Raw genomic sequence first — 16,175 nt, 5'->3', positions numbered from 1 at the left:
GACTGATAGGATACTGTACTATTAGACTGATAGGATACTGTACTATTAGACTGATAGGATACTGTAGCCTACTATTAGACTGATAGGATACTGTAGCCTACTATTAGACTGATAGGATACTGTACTATTAGACTGATAGGATACTGTACTATTAGACTGATAGGATACTGTACTATTAGACTGATAGGATACTGTACTATTAGACTGATAGGATACTGTACTATTAGACTGATAGGATACTGTAGCCTACTATTAGACTGATAGGATACTGTACTATTAGACTGATAGGATACTGTAGCCTACTATTAGACTGATAGGATACTGTAGCCTACTATTAGACTGATAGGATACTGTAGCTATTAGACTGATAGGATACTGTAGCCTACTATTAGACTGATAGGATACTGTAGCCTACTATTAGACTGATAGGATACTGTACTATTAGACTGATAGGATACTGTACTATTAGACTGATAGGATACTGTACTATTAGACTGATAGGATACTGTAGCCTACTATTAGACTGATAGGATACTGTAGCCTACTATTAGACTGATAGGATACTGTACTATTAGACTGATAGGATACTGTAGCCTACTATTAGACTGATAGGATACTGTAGCCTACTATTAGACTGATAGGATACTGTACTATTAGACTGATAGGATACTGTACTATTAGACTGATAGGATACTGTACTATTAGACTGATAGGATACTGTAGCCTACTATTAGACTGATAGGATACTGTACTATTAGACTGATAGGATACTGTACTATTAGACTGATAGGATACTGTACTATTAGACTGATAGGATACTGTACTATTAGACTGATAGGATACTGTAGCCTGCTATTAGACTGATAGGATACTGTAGCCTGCTATTAGACTGATAGGATACTGTAGCCTACTATTAGACTGATAGGATACTGTACTATTAGACTGATAGGATACTGTACTATTAGACTGATAGGATACTGTAGCCTACTATTAGACTGATAGGATACTGTACTATTAGACTGATAGGATACTGTACTATTAGACTGATAGGATACTGTACTATTAGACTGATAGGATACTGTACTATTAGACTGATAGGATAACTGTAGCCTACTATTAGACTGATAGGATACTGTAGCCTACTATTAGACTGATAGGATACTGTACTATTAGACTGATAGGATACTGTACTATTAGACTGATAGGATACTGTACTATTAGACTGATAGGATACTGTACTATTAGACTGATAGGATACTGTACTATTAGACTGATAGGATACTGTAGCCTACTATTAGACTGATAGGATACTGTAGCCTACTATTAGACTGATAGGATACTGTACTATTAGACTGATAGGATACTGTACTATTAGACTGATAGGATACTGTACTATTAGACTGATAGGATACTGTACTATTAGACTGATAGGATACTGTACTATTAGACTGATAGGATACTGTAGCCTACTATTAGACTGATAGGATACTGTACTATTAGACTGATAGGATACTGTACTATTAGACTGATAGGATACTGTAGCCTGCTATTAGACTGATAGGATACTGTACTATTAGACTGATAGGATACTGTAGCCTACTATTAGACTGATAGGATACTGTACTATTAGACTGATAGGATACTGTAGCTATTAGACTGATAGGATACTGTAGCCTACTATTAGACTGATAGGATACTGTAGCCTACTATTAGACTGATAGGATACTGTAGCCTACTATTAGACTGATAGGATACTGTACTATTAGACTGATAGGATACTGTACTATTAGACTGATAGGATACTGTACTATTAGACTGATAGGATACCTGTACTATTTAGACTGATAGGATACTCTATTAGACTGATAGGATACTGTAGCCTACTATTAGACTGATAGGATATACTATTAGACTGTAGCCTACTATTAGACTGATAGGATACTGTACTATTAGACTGATAGGATACTGTAGCCTACTATTAGACTGATAGGATACTGTACTATTAGACTGATAGGATACTGTACTATTAGACTGATAGGATACTGTACTATTAGACTGATAGGATACTGTACTATTAGACTGATAGGATACTGTAGCCTGCTATTAGACTGATAGGATACTGTAGCCTGCTATTAGACTGATAGGATACTGTACTATTAGACTGATAGGATACTGTAGCCTGCTATTAGACTGATAGGATACTGTACTATTAGACTGATAGGATACTGTAGCCTGCTATTAGACTGATAGGATACTGTACTATTAGACTGATAGGATACTGTAGCCTGCTATTAGACTGATAGGATACTGTAGCCTACTATTAGACTGATAGGATACTGTAGCCTACTATTAGACTGATAGGATACTGTAGCCTACTATTAGACTGATAGGATACTGTAGCCTACTATTAGACTGATAGGATACTGTACTATTAGACTGATAGGATACTGTACTATTAGACTGATAGGATACTGTACTATTAGACTGATAGGATACTGTACTATTAGACTGATAGGATACTGTACTATTAGACTGATAGGATACTGTAGCCTACTATTAGACTGATAGGATACTGTAGCCTACTATTAGACTGATAGGATACTGTAGCCTACTATTAGACTGATAGGATACTGTACTATTAGACTGATAGGATACTGTACTATTAGACTGATAGGATACTGTACTATTAGACTGATAGGATACTGTACTATTAGACTGATAGGATACTGTAGCCTACTATTAGACTGATAGGATACTGTAGCCTGCTATTAGACTGATAGGATACTGTAGCCTACTATTAGACTGATAGGATACTGTACTATTAGACTGATAGGATACTGTACTGCTATTAGACTGATAGGATACTGTAGCCTACTATTAGACTGATAGGATACTGTACTATTAGACTGATAGGATACTGTACTATTAGACTGATAGGATACTGTAGCCTACTATTAGACTGATAGGATACGGTACTATAGACTGAATAGGTTACTCTATTAGACTGATAGGATACTGTAGCCTACTATTAGACTGATAGGATACTGTACTATTAGACTGATAGGATACTGTACTATTAGACTGATAGGATACTGTAGTACTATTAGACTGATAGGATACTGTACTATTAGACTGATAGGATACTGTACTATTAGACTGATAGGATACTGTACTATTAGACTGATAGATACTGTACTATTAGACTGATAGGATACTGTACTATTAGACTGATAGGATACTGTACTATTAGACTGATAGGATACTGTAGCCTACTATTAGACTGATAGGATACTGTACTATTAGACTGATAGGATACTGTAGCCTACTATTAGACTGATAGGATACTGTAGCCTGCTATTAGACTGATAGGATACTGTACTATTAGACTGATAGGATACTGTAGCCTACTATTAGACTGATAGGATACTGTAGCCTACTATTAGACTGATAGGATACTGTACTATTAGACTGATAGGATACTGTACTATTAGACTGATAGGATACTGTACTATTAGACTGATAGGATACTGTAGCCTACTATTAGACTGATAGGATACTGTAGCCTACTATTAGACTGATAGGATACTGTAGCCTGCTATTAGACTGATAGGATACTGTACTATTAGACTGATAGGATACTGTACTATTAGACTGATAGGATACTGTACTATTAGACTGATAGGATACTGTACTATTAGACTGATAGGATACTGTAGCCTACTATTAGACTGATAGGATACTGTACTATTAGACTGATAGGATACTGTAGCCTGCTATTAGACTGATAGGATACTGTAGCTACTACTATTAGACTGATAGGATACTGTACTATTAGACTGATAGGATACTGTACTATTAGACTGATAGGATACTGTAGCCTACTATTAGACTGATAGGATACTGTACTATTAGACTGATAGGATACTGTAGACTGTAAGCCTACTATTAGACTGATAGGATACTGTAGCCTACTATTAGACTGATAGGATACTGTAGCCTACTATTAGACTGATAGGATACTGTAGCCTACTATTAGACTGATAGGATACTGTACTATTAGACTGATAGGATACTGTACTATTAGACTGATAGGATACTGCTACTATTAGACTGATAGGATACTGTAGCCTACTATTAGACTGATAGGATACTGTACTATTAGACTGATAGGATACTGTAGCCTACTATTAGACTGATAGGATACTGTACACTATTAGACTGATAGGATACTGTACTATTAGACTGATAGGATACTGTACTATTAGACTGATAGGATACTGTAGCCTATTAGACTGATAGGATACTGTACTATTAGACTGATAGGATACTGTACTATTAGACTGATAGGATACTGTACTATTAGACTGATAGGATACTGTACTATTAGACTGATAGGATACTGTAGCCTACTATTAGACTGATAGGATACTGTAGCCTAAGACTAAATATTTAGACTGATAGGATACTGTACTATTAGACTGATAGGATACTGTACTATTAGACTGATAGGATACTGTACTATTAGACTGATAGGATACTGTACTATTAGACTGATAGGATACTGTACTATTAGACTGATAGGATACTGTAGCCTACTATTAGACTGATAGGATACTGTACTATTAGACTGATAGGATACTGTAGCCTACTATTAGACTGATAGGATACTGTAGCCTACTATTAGACTGATAGGATACTGTACTATTAGACTGATAGGATACTGTAGCCTGCTATTAGACTGATAGGATACTGTAGCCTACTATTAGACTGATAGGATACTGTAGCCTACTATTAGACTGATAGGATACTGTACTATTAGACTGATAGGATACTGTACTATTAGACTGATAGGATACTGTACTATTAGACTGATAGGATACTGTAGCCTGCTATTAGACTGATAGGATACTGTAGCCTAGCTATTAGACTGATAGGATACTGTACTATAGACTGATAGGATACTGTAGCCTACTATTAGACTGATAGGATACTGTAGCTATTAGACTGATAGGATACTGTACTATTAGACTGATAGGATACTGTACTATTAGACTGATAGGATACTGTACTATTAGACTGATAGGATACTGTAGCCTACTATTAGACTGATAGGATACTGTACTATTAGACTGATAGGATACTGTACTATTAGACTGATAGGATACTGTAGCTATTAGACTGATAGGATACTGTACTATTAGACTGATAGGATACTGTAGCTGCTATTAGACTGATAGGATACTGTAGCCTGCTATTAGACTGATAGGATACTGTAGCCTACTATTAGACTGATAGGATACTGTACTATTAGACTGATAGGATACTGTACTATTAGACTGATAGGATACTGTAGCCTACTATTAGACTGATAGGATACTGTACTATTAGACTGATAGGATACTGTACTATTAGACTGATAGGATACTGTACTATAGACTGATAGGATACTGTACTATTAGACTGATAGGATACTGTAGCCTACTATTAGACTGATAGGATACTGTAGCCTACTATTAGACTGATAGGATACTGTACTATTAGACTGATAGGATACTGTACTATTAGACTGATAGGATACTGTACTATTAGACTGTAGGATACTGTACTATTAGACTGATAGGATACTGTACTATTAGACTGATAGGATACTGTAGCCTACTATTAGACTGATAGGATACTGTAGCCTACTATTAGACTGATAGGATACTGTACTATTAGACTGATAGGATACTGTAGCTATTAGACTGATAGGATACTGTACTATTAGACTGATAGGATACTGTACTATTAGACTGATAGGATACTGTACTATTAGACTGATAGGATACTGTAGCCTACTATTAGACTGATAGGATACTGTACTATTAGACTGATAGGATACTGTACTATTAGACTGATAGGATACTGTAGCCTGCTATTAGACTGATAGGATACTGTACTATTAGACTGATAGGATACTGTAGCCTACTATTAGACTGATAGGATACTGTACTATTAGACTGATAGGATACTGTACTATTAGACTGATAGGATACTGTAGCCTACTATTAGACTGATAGGATACTGTAGCCTACTATTAGACTGATAGGATACTGTAGCCTACTATTAGACTGATAGGATACTGTACTATTAGACTGATAGGATACTGTACTATTAGACTGATAGGATACTGTACTATTAGACTGATAGGATACTTTAGCCTGCTATTAGACTGATAGGATACTGTAGCCTACTATTAGACTGATAGGATACTGTAGCCTACTATTAGACTGATAGGATACTGTACTATTAGACTGATAGGATACTGTAGCCTACTATTAGACTGATAGGATACTGTACTATTAGACTGATAGGATACTGTACTATTAGACTGATAGGATACTGTACTATTAGACTGATAGGATACTGTACTATTAGACTGATAGGATACTGTAGCCTGCTATTAGACTGATAGGATACTGTAGCCTGCTATTAGACTGATAGGATACTGTACTATTAGACTGATAGGATACTGTAGCCTGCTATTAGACTGATAGGATACTGTACTATTAGACTGATAGGATACTGTAGCCTGCTATTAGACTGATAGGATACTGTACTATTAGACTGATAGGATACTGTAGCCTGCTATTAGACTGATAGGATACTGTAGCCTACTATTAGACTGATAGGATACTGTAGCCTACTATTAGACTGATAGGATACTGTAGCCTACTATTAGACTGATAGGATACTGTAGCCTACTATTAGACTGATAGGATACTGTACTATTAGACTGATAGGATACTGTACTATTAGACTGATAGGATACTGTACTATTAGACTGATAGGATACTGTACTATTAGACTGATAGGATACTGTACTATTAGACTGATAGGATACTGTAGCCTACTATTAGACTGATAGGATACTGTAGCCTACTATTAGACTGATAGGATACTGTAGCCTACTATTAGACTGATAGGATACTGTACTATTAGACTGATATGATACTGTACTATTAGACTGATAGGATACTGTACTATTAGACTGATAGGATACTGTACTATTAGACTGATAGGATACTGTAGCCTACTATTAGACTGATAGGATACTGTAGCCTGCTATTAGACTGATAGGATACTGTAGCCTACTATTAGACTGATAGGATACTGTACTATTAGACTGATAGGATACTGTACTATTAGACTGATAGGATACTGTAGCCTACTATTAGACTGATAGGATACTGTACTATTAGACTGATAGGATACTGTACTATTAGACTGATAGGATACTGTAGCCTACTATTAGACTGATAGGATACTGTAGCCTGCTATTAGACTGATAGGATACTGTAGCCTACTATTAGACTGATAGGATACTGTACTATTAGACTGATAGGATACTGTACTATTAGACTGATAGGATACTGTAGCCTACTATTAGACTGATAGGATACTGTACTATTAGACTGATAGGATACTGTAGCCTACTATTAGACTGATAGGATACTGTACTATTAGACTGATAGGATACTGTACTATTAGACTGATAGGATACTGTAGCCTGCTATTAGACTGATAGGATACTGTAGCCTACTATTAGACTGATAGGATACTGTACTATTAGACTGATAGGATACTGTACTATTAGACTGATAGGATACTGTAGCCTGCTATTAGACTGATAGGATACTGTAGCCTGCTATTAGACTGATAGGATACTGTACTATTAGACTGATAGGATACTGTACTATTAGACTGATAGGATACTGTAGCCTGCTATTAGACTGATAGGATACTGTAGCCTACTATTAGACTGATAGGATACTGTAGCCTACTATTAGACTGATAGGATACTGTAGCCTACTATTAGACTGATAGGATACTGTAGCCTACTATTAGACTGATAGGATACTGTACTATTAGACTGATAGGATACTGTACTATTAGACTGATAGGATACTGTAGCCTACTATTAGACTGATAGGATACTGTACTATTAGACTGATAGGATACTGTACTATTAGACTGATAGGATACTGTAGCCTACTATTAGACTGATAGGATACTGTAGCCTGCTTTAGACTGATAGGATACTGTACTATTAGACTGATAGGATACTGTACTATTAGACTGATAGGATACTGTAGCCTAGCTATTAGACTGATAGGATACTGTACTATTAGACTGATAGGATACTGTAGCCTGCTATTAGACTGATAGGATAATGTAGCCTACTATTAGACTGATAGGATACTGTACTATTAGACTGATAGGATACTGTAGCCTGCTATTAGACTGATAGGATACTGTAGCCTACTATTAGACTGATAGGATACTGTACTATTAGACAGATAGGATACTGTACTATTAGACTGATAGGATACTGTAGCCTACTATTAGACTGATAGGATACTGTAGCCTACTATTAGACTGATAGGATACTGTACTATTAGACTGATAGGATACTGTACTATTAGACTGATAGGATACTGTAGCCTACTATTAGACTGATAGGATACTGTAGCCTACTATTAGACTGATAGGATACTGTAGCCTGCTATTAGACTGATAGGATACTGTAGCCTACTATTAGACTGATAGGATACTGTACTATTAGACTGATAGGATACTGTAGCCTGCTATTAGACTGATAGGATACTGTACTATTAGACTGATAGGATACTGTACTATTAGACTGATAGGATACTGTACTATTAGACTGATAGGATACTGTAGCCTGCTATTAGACTGATAGGATACTGTACTATTAGACTGATAGGATACTGTAGCCTGCTATTAGACTGATAGGATACTGTAGCCTGCTATTAGACTGATAGGATACTGTAGCCTACTATTAGACTGATAGGATACTGTACTATTAGACTGATAGGATACTGTAGCCTGCTATTAGACTGATAGGATACTGTACTATTAGACTGATAGGATACTGTACTATTAGACTGATAGGATACTGTACTATTAGACTGATAGGATACTGTAGCCTGCTATTAGACTGATAGGATACTGTACTATTAGACTGATAGGATACTGTAGCCTACTATTAGACTGATAGGATACTGTACTATTAGACTGATAGGATACTGTACTATTAGACTGATAGGATACTGTACTATTAGACTGATAGGATACTGTACTATTAGACTGATAGGATACTGTAGCCTACTATTAGACTGATAGGATACTGTACTATTAGACTGATAGGATACTGTACTATTAGACTGATAGGATACTGTAGCCTACTATTAGACTGATAGGATACTGTAGCCTGCTATTAGACTGATAGGATACTGTAGCTATTAGACTGATAGGATACTGTACTATTAGACTGATAGGATACTGTACTATTAGACTGATAGGATACTGTAGCCTGCTATTAGACTGATAGGATACTGTAGCCTACTATTAGACTGATAGGATACTGTACTATTAGACTGATAGGATACTGTAGCCTGCTATTAGACTGATAGGATACTGTACTATTAGACTGATAGGATACTGTACTATTAGACTGATAGGATACTGTACTATTAGACTGATAGGATACTGTAGCCTGCTATTAGACTGATAGGATACTGTAGCCTGCTATTAGACTGATAGGATACTGTACTATTAGACTGATAGGATACTGTACTATTAGACTGATAGGATACTGTAGCCTACTATTAGACTGATAGGATACTGTAGCCTGCTATTAGACTGATAGGATACTGTACTATTAGACTGATAGGATACTGTACTATTAGACTGATAGGATACTGTAGCCTACTATTAGACTGATAGGATACTGTACTATTAGACTGATAGGATACTGTAGCCTACTATTAGACTGATAGGATACTGTAGCCTACTATTAGACTGATAGGATACTGTACTATTAGACTGATAGGATACTGTAGCCTGCTGTTAGACTGATAGGATACTGTAGCCTATTATTAGACTGATAGGATACTGTAGCCTGCTATTAGACTGATAGGATACTGTAGCCTGCTATTAGACTGATAGGATACTGTACTATTAGACTGATAGGATACTGTAGCCTACTATTAGACTGATAGGATACTGTACTATTAGACTGATAGGATACTGTACTATTAGACTGATAGGATACTGTACTATTAGACTGATAGGATACTGTAGCCTACTATTAGACTGATAGGATACTGTAGCCTACTATTAGACTGATAGGATACTGTACTATTAGACTGATAGGATACTGTACTATTAGACTGATAGGATACTGTAGCCTGCTATTAGACTGATAGGATACTGTAGCCTGCTATTAGACTGATAGGATACTGTACTATTAGACTGATAGGATACTGTACTATTAGACTGATAGGATACTGTAGCCTGCTATTAGACTGATAGGATACTGTAGCCTATTATTAGACTGATAGGATACTGTAGCCTGCTATTAGACTGATAGGATACTGTAGCCTACTATTAGACTGATAGGATACTGTACTATTAGACTGATAGGATACTGTAGCCTACTATTAGACTGATAGGATACTGTACTATTAGACTGATAGGATACTGTACTATTAGACTGATAGGATACTGTACTATTAGACTGATAGGATACTGTAGCCTACTATTAGACTGATAGGATACTGTACTATTAGACTGATAGGATACTGTACTATTAGACTGATAGGATACTGTAGCCTACTATTAGACTGATAGGATACTGTACTATTAGACTGATAGGATACTGTACTATTAGACTGATAGGATACTGTAGCCTACTATTAGACTGATAGGATACTGTAGCCTACTATTAGACTGATAGGATACTGTACTATTAGACTGATAGGATACTGTACTATTAGACTGATAGGATACTGTACTATTAGACTGATAGGATACTGTAGCCTGCTATTAGACTGATAGGATACTGTAGCCTATTATTAGACTGATAGGATACTGTAGCCTGCTATTAGACTGATAGGATACTGTACTATTAGACTGATAGGATACTGTACTATTAGACTGATAGGATACTGTACTATTAGACTGATAGGATACTGTACTATTAGACTGATAGGATACTGTAGCCTACTATTAGACTGATAGGATACTGTAGCCTGCTATTAGACTGATAGGATACTGTAGCCTACTATTAGACTGATAGGATACTGTAGCCTACTATTAGACTGATAGGATACTGTACTATTAGACTGATAGGATACTGTACTATTAGACTGATAGGATACTGTACTATTAGACTGATAGGATACTGTACTATTAGACTGATAGGATACTGTAGCCTGCTATTAGACTGATAGGATACTGTACTATTAGACTGATAGGATACTGTAGCCTACTATTAGACTGATAGGATACTGTACTATTAGACTGATAGGATACTGTACTATTAGACTGATAGGATACTGTACTATTAGACTGATAGGATACTGTAGCCTACTATTAGACTGATAGGATACTGTACTATTAGACTGATAGGATACTGTACTATTAGACTGATAGGATACTGTACTATTAGACTGATAGGATACTGTAGCCTACTATTAGACTGATAGGATACTGTACTATTAGACTGATAGGATACTGTACTATTAGACTGATAGGATACTGTACTATTAGACTGATAGGATACTGTAGCCTGCTATTAGACTGATAGGATACTGTACTATTAGACTGATAGGATACTGTAGCCTGCTATTAGACTGATAGGATACTGTAGCCTACTATTAGACTGATAGGATACTGTAGCCTACTATTAGACTGATAGGATACTGTACTATTAGACTGATAGGATACTGTAGCCTACTATTAGACTGATAGGATACTGTACTATTAGACTGATAGGATACTGTAGCCTACTATTAGACTGATAGGATACTGTACTATTAGACTGATAGGATACTGTACTATTAGACTGATAGGATACTGTACTATTAGACTGATAGGATACTGTACTATTAGACTGATAGGATACTGTACTATTAGACTGATAGGATACTGTACTATTAGACTGATAGGATACTGTACTATTAGACTGATAGGATACTGTAGCCTACTATTAGACTGATAGGATACTGTACTATTAGACTGATAGGATACTGTAGCCTGCTATTAGACTGATAGGATACTGTAGCCTACTATTAGACTGATAGGATACTGTAGCCTGCTATTAGACTGATAGGATACTGTACTATTAGACTGATAGGATACTGTAGCCTGCTATTAGACTGATAGGATACTGTAGCCTACTATTAGACTGATAGGATACTGTACTATTAGACTGATAGGATACTGTACTATTAGACTGATAGGATACTGTACTATTAGACTGATAGGATACTGTACTATTAGACTGATAGGATACTGTAGCCTACTATTAGACTGATAGGATACTGTACTATTAGACTGATAGGATACTGTACTATTAGACTGATAGGATACTGTACTATTAGACTGATAGGATACTGTAGCCTGCTATTAGACTGATAGGATACTGTACTATTAGACTGATAGGATACTGTAGCCTACTATTAGACTGATAGGATACTGTACTATTAGACTGATAGGATACTGTAGCCTACTATTAGACTGATAGGATACTGTACTATTAGACTGATAGGATACTGTAGCCTACTATTAGACTGATAGGATACTGTAGCCTGCTATTAGACTGATAGGATACTGTACTATTAGACTGATAGGATACTGTAGCCTGCTATTAGACTGATAGGATACTGTAGCCTACTATTAGACTGATAGGATACTGTACTATTAGACTGATAGGATACTGTAGCCTGCTATTAGACTGATAGGATACTGTACTATTAGACTGATAGGATACTGTACTATTAGACTGATAGGATACTGTAGCCTACTATTAGACTGATAGGATACTGTACTATTAGACCGATAGGATACTGTAGCCTACTATTAGACTGATAGGATACTGTACTATTAGACTGATAGGATACTGTAGCCTACTATTAGACTGATAGGATACTGTAGCCTGCTATTAGACTGATAGGATACTGTAGCCTGCTATTAGACTGATAGGATACTGTAGCAGGACAGTATCAATGGAAATAATCTTCAAAATGATGAATATATTTTTGCATTTGGTACATTTGATTTTGTAGCCTACGCTTCCATTGATTTCGCAAATTGATGTTTCTTAAGCTTGCCACCGACTATTTAACATGGCTAATGACTACAGTATGTGGAGGCAGTAGCGGGACTGAGCACAGCAGGCAGGCAGGCAGTGATTATTGTGCTAAGCAAGTAGCCTTTGTTTTGGACACAATGAACAATAACTGCTGAAGGAGAGGGCCATTCTATCCAAACCCTCTTAAGAAGGCCCGGGCTATCCATGCCCTCTTAAGAAGGCCCGGGCTATCCATGCCCTCTTAAGAAGGCCCGGGCTATCCATGCCCTCGAACGGGTAGGACGTTCTGCCAAATAATGACTGAGACTACGGCCAACAACCTTGTGGTAAACCCACACGTACATATTACTTCAACTACCTCAACTAGCCGGTGCCCCCGCACATTGACTCTGCACCGGTACCCCCCCCTGTATATATAGCCTCCCTACTGTTATTTTATTTTACTTCTGCTCTTTTTTTTCTCTCAACACTTTTTTGTTGTCGTTTTATTTTACTTTTTTATTAAAAATAAAATGCATTGTTGGTTAAGGGCTTGTAAGTAAGCATTTCACTGTAATGTCTACACCTGTTGTATTCGGCGCATGTGGCCAATAAAAAATTGATTTGATTTGAGTGGTGAATGATGCAGCACATTTCTCTAGTTGATTAGTGGTGATTTGATCACGTTTTAATGGCTTTGTTACTATTATATGAATGTAAAGGTGAAAATTCTGTCGATGTGCCCTTGAGCAAGGAACTTAACCCTAATTGCTCCCGTAAGTCGCTCTGGATAAGAGCGTCTGCTAAATGACTAAAATGTAAATGTAAATGTGTGACATTACAGACCGGTTAGAACTGGGTGGCCTAACAGGTAACTGGGTATTTTGGTATTTTATTAGGATCCCCATTAGCTGTTGCAAAAGCAGCAGCTACTCTCCCTGGAGTCCACACAAAACCTGACATAATACAGAACATTAATAGGCAAGAACAGCTCAAGGACAGAACTACATACATTTTCTTTTTAAAGGCACAAATAGCCTACAATAGGTAGGTAACTGTGTAATCGCCTATTGACGATAGTATCTTCTGGTCGGTGGAGTTTTTTTACGAGCCCCGACGCTCGTTCTGAACGTTAAAACGCATCACTTGCGGTACAGTTTTGTAAACTGCGAGAAATAACTTTAATAAAACAATGGTTAAATTACTACACACCTTTAATAGGGTTAGGGTCAGTGTTCCCACATGTTCCAGCTCTTGTTTAGGGAACACAGAAGGAAGGCTATCTAGCATGTTTTGAACACCTGTGTGTCAGCTAACTGGGGAGGAAGGGCAGGTGGTCAATTGGAGACACAGCCTTTGGATCTGTGCTAAACTGTCACAGTAAGTCTCTTTAATAATAATAATAATAATAATAATAATTGTAGTTCCCACGCAGCCAACCGTGGCCGAAGCCAACCTCTGAAAACCCAACGGATAAGAATATATATATATTTTTTCTCCAGACATAGTAACTGTGTAGGTCAGTAACAAGGTAGGGCGATCCTTATAACATTCTCCTCTCCTGAACGGTCCGACCATAGAATCGTCTTATTCTAGGAGTTCTGTGAATATTTATTATGGGTCAGACTGGCCATCCAACTCAAGGTGAACCACCACTTCATACATCGGATGAATTAACTCCCAGCCAGTCAATAATAAAGAATATAATAGAGTAGGCGTATGTTCTATATTCTGTACTAAATGCTCATGCCATGGTATATATTACCAACTACGCTTATAACGGAGGCTGTACTGAATGAACTGAGATTAACCCTGCTTCGAGCTTTTTCTAGTACCGTTTTGCCTTGATAAGCAAAGGCTGACAAGTGCGCCGTATTAAAAATGCGATAGGCTACAGTCAGTATGGACTACAGTCAAGTGGTCAGCTCTTCTGTAACGTTTGGTCTAGTAGCTTAGTGTAACATAATAACTAGCCGTGTTGCTAATGCATCCGATTACACTGACGCTGGATACAACACGTTACCGATAATATAAATGTATCCACCAACAACTGTTGCCACGTCAAGTGTCAACGTCGCTACAGAAAAGGCAATATTGTCGCCTACACGTGTATGACTGTGTATTAGAACTGAAGAGGCTATTTCAGCAACTGTTGTCTCAAAACCCCCCTGTATTGTTAGCTAGGCTATCACATGACAAAAGACATTGTTTTGTCGTGGACGGTCAACAAGCGCCACTTTCCCCGAGCAGAAAGTTCTGGAAACAAAATGACAATCTATACAGACTCCACTATTTTGTCGGGCTATTGCAACAGCTAGTAAATAAAACTACGAATCGAAATGTCGTTCACATACCTGTAAAAAGCAGGGCCACCAAAGTAACGCAGACCGTCAACCCGCTGACAGACAGGCAGTCCATACGCTGTCAACACAACTCAGTGAGACTAGAGAAACCGAGAACACACCACTGGCCCGTCTGTCTACTGAGGGGTTGGGACTATCTGGCCAAGCTGCAAAACCGGAACTTCTACAATTTATCTTCTAAACATCGGATTTTAAAACTAAACGCTAACATTAACCATACTCCTAAAACGTGTGCCTGACCTACGCTTAAATGAAGAGCAAAAAAGCTAATTGACGTCTTCATACATTTTCACGATTTATGCCAAATGTCGACTTTGCAGCTTGCCACTATAGTGGGAAATGTCTACTGTGGACTTCTTAGTTAGGTAATGACTGGTGCATTGTGGGATAGATTCCAGCGCCACGGGCACAGATCTCCAAATATGAGCAAGAGCTAAATCTGATTACGCGAAGCTGAGTACATGCAGTCGGATCAAACCGAACTAGCAGACTATTTAAATTAAAAACAGTTATCCTACTACTGGCTCTCATTCCTGGAAACACTATCATAATGTATTGTTGCTAGAGCAGATTGGAAAGCGAGTCCAATGAGAGACATAGAATAGACTGGAATATAATAGAACTGTTAGAATAGTGAGACAAATATTTAGAATGAATTAGAATAGAACTGTTAG

The sequence above is a fragment of the Coregonus lavaretus genome (assembly GCF_964263955.1).
Source record: "Coregonus lavaretus genome assembly, contig: HAP1_SCAFFOLD_3578, whole genome shotgun sequence".
NCBI lineage: Eukaryota > Metazoa > Chordata > Actinopteri > Salmoniformes > Salmonidae > Coregonus > Coregonus lavaretus.
This window is presented reverse-complemented; position numbering follows the sequence as displayed.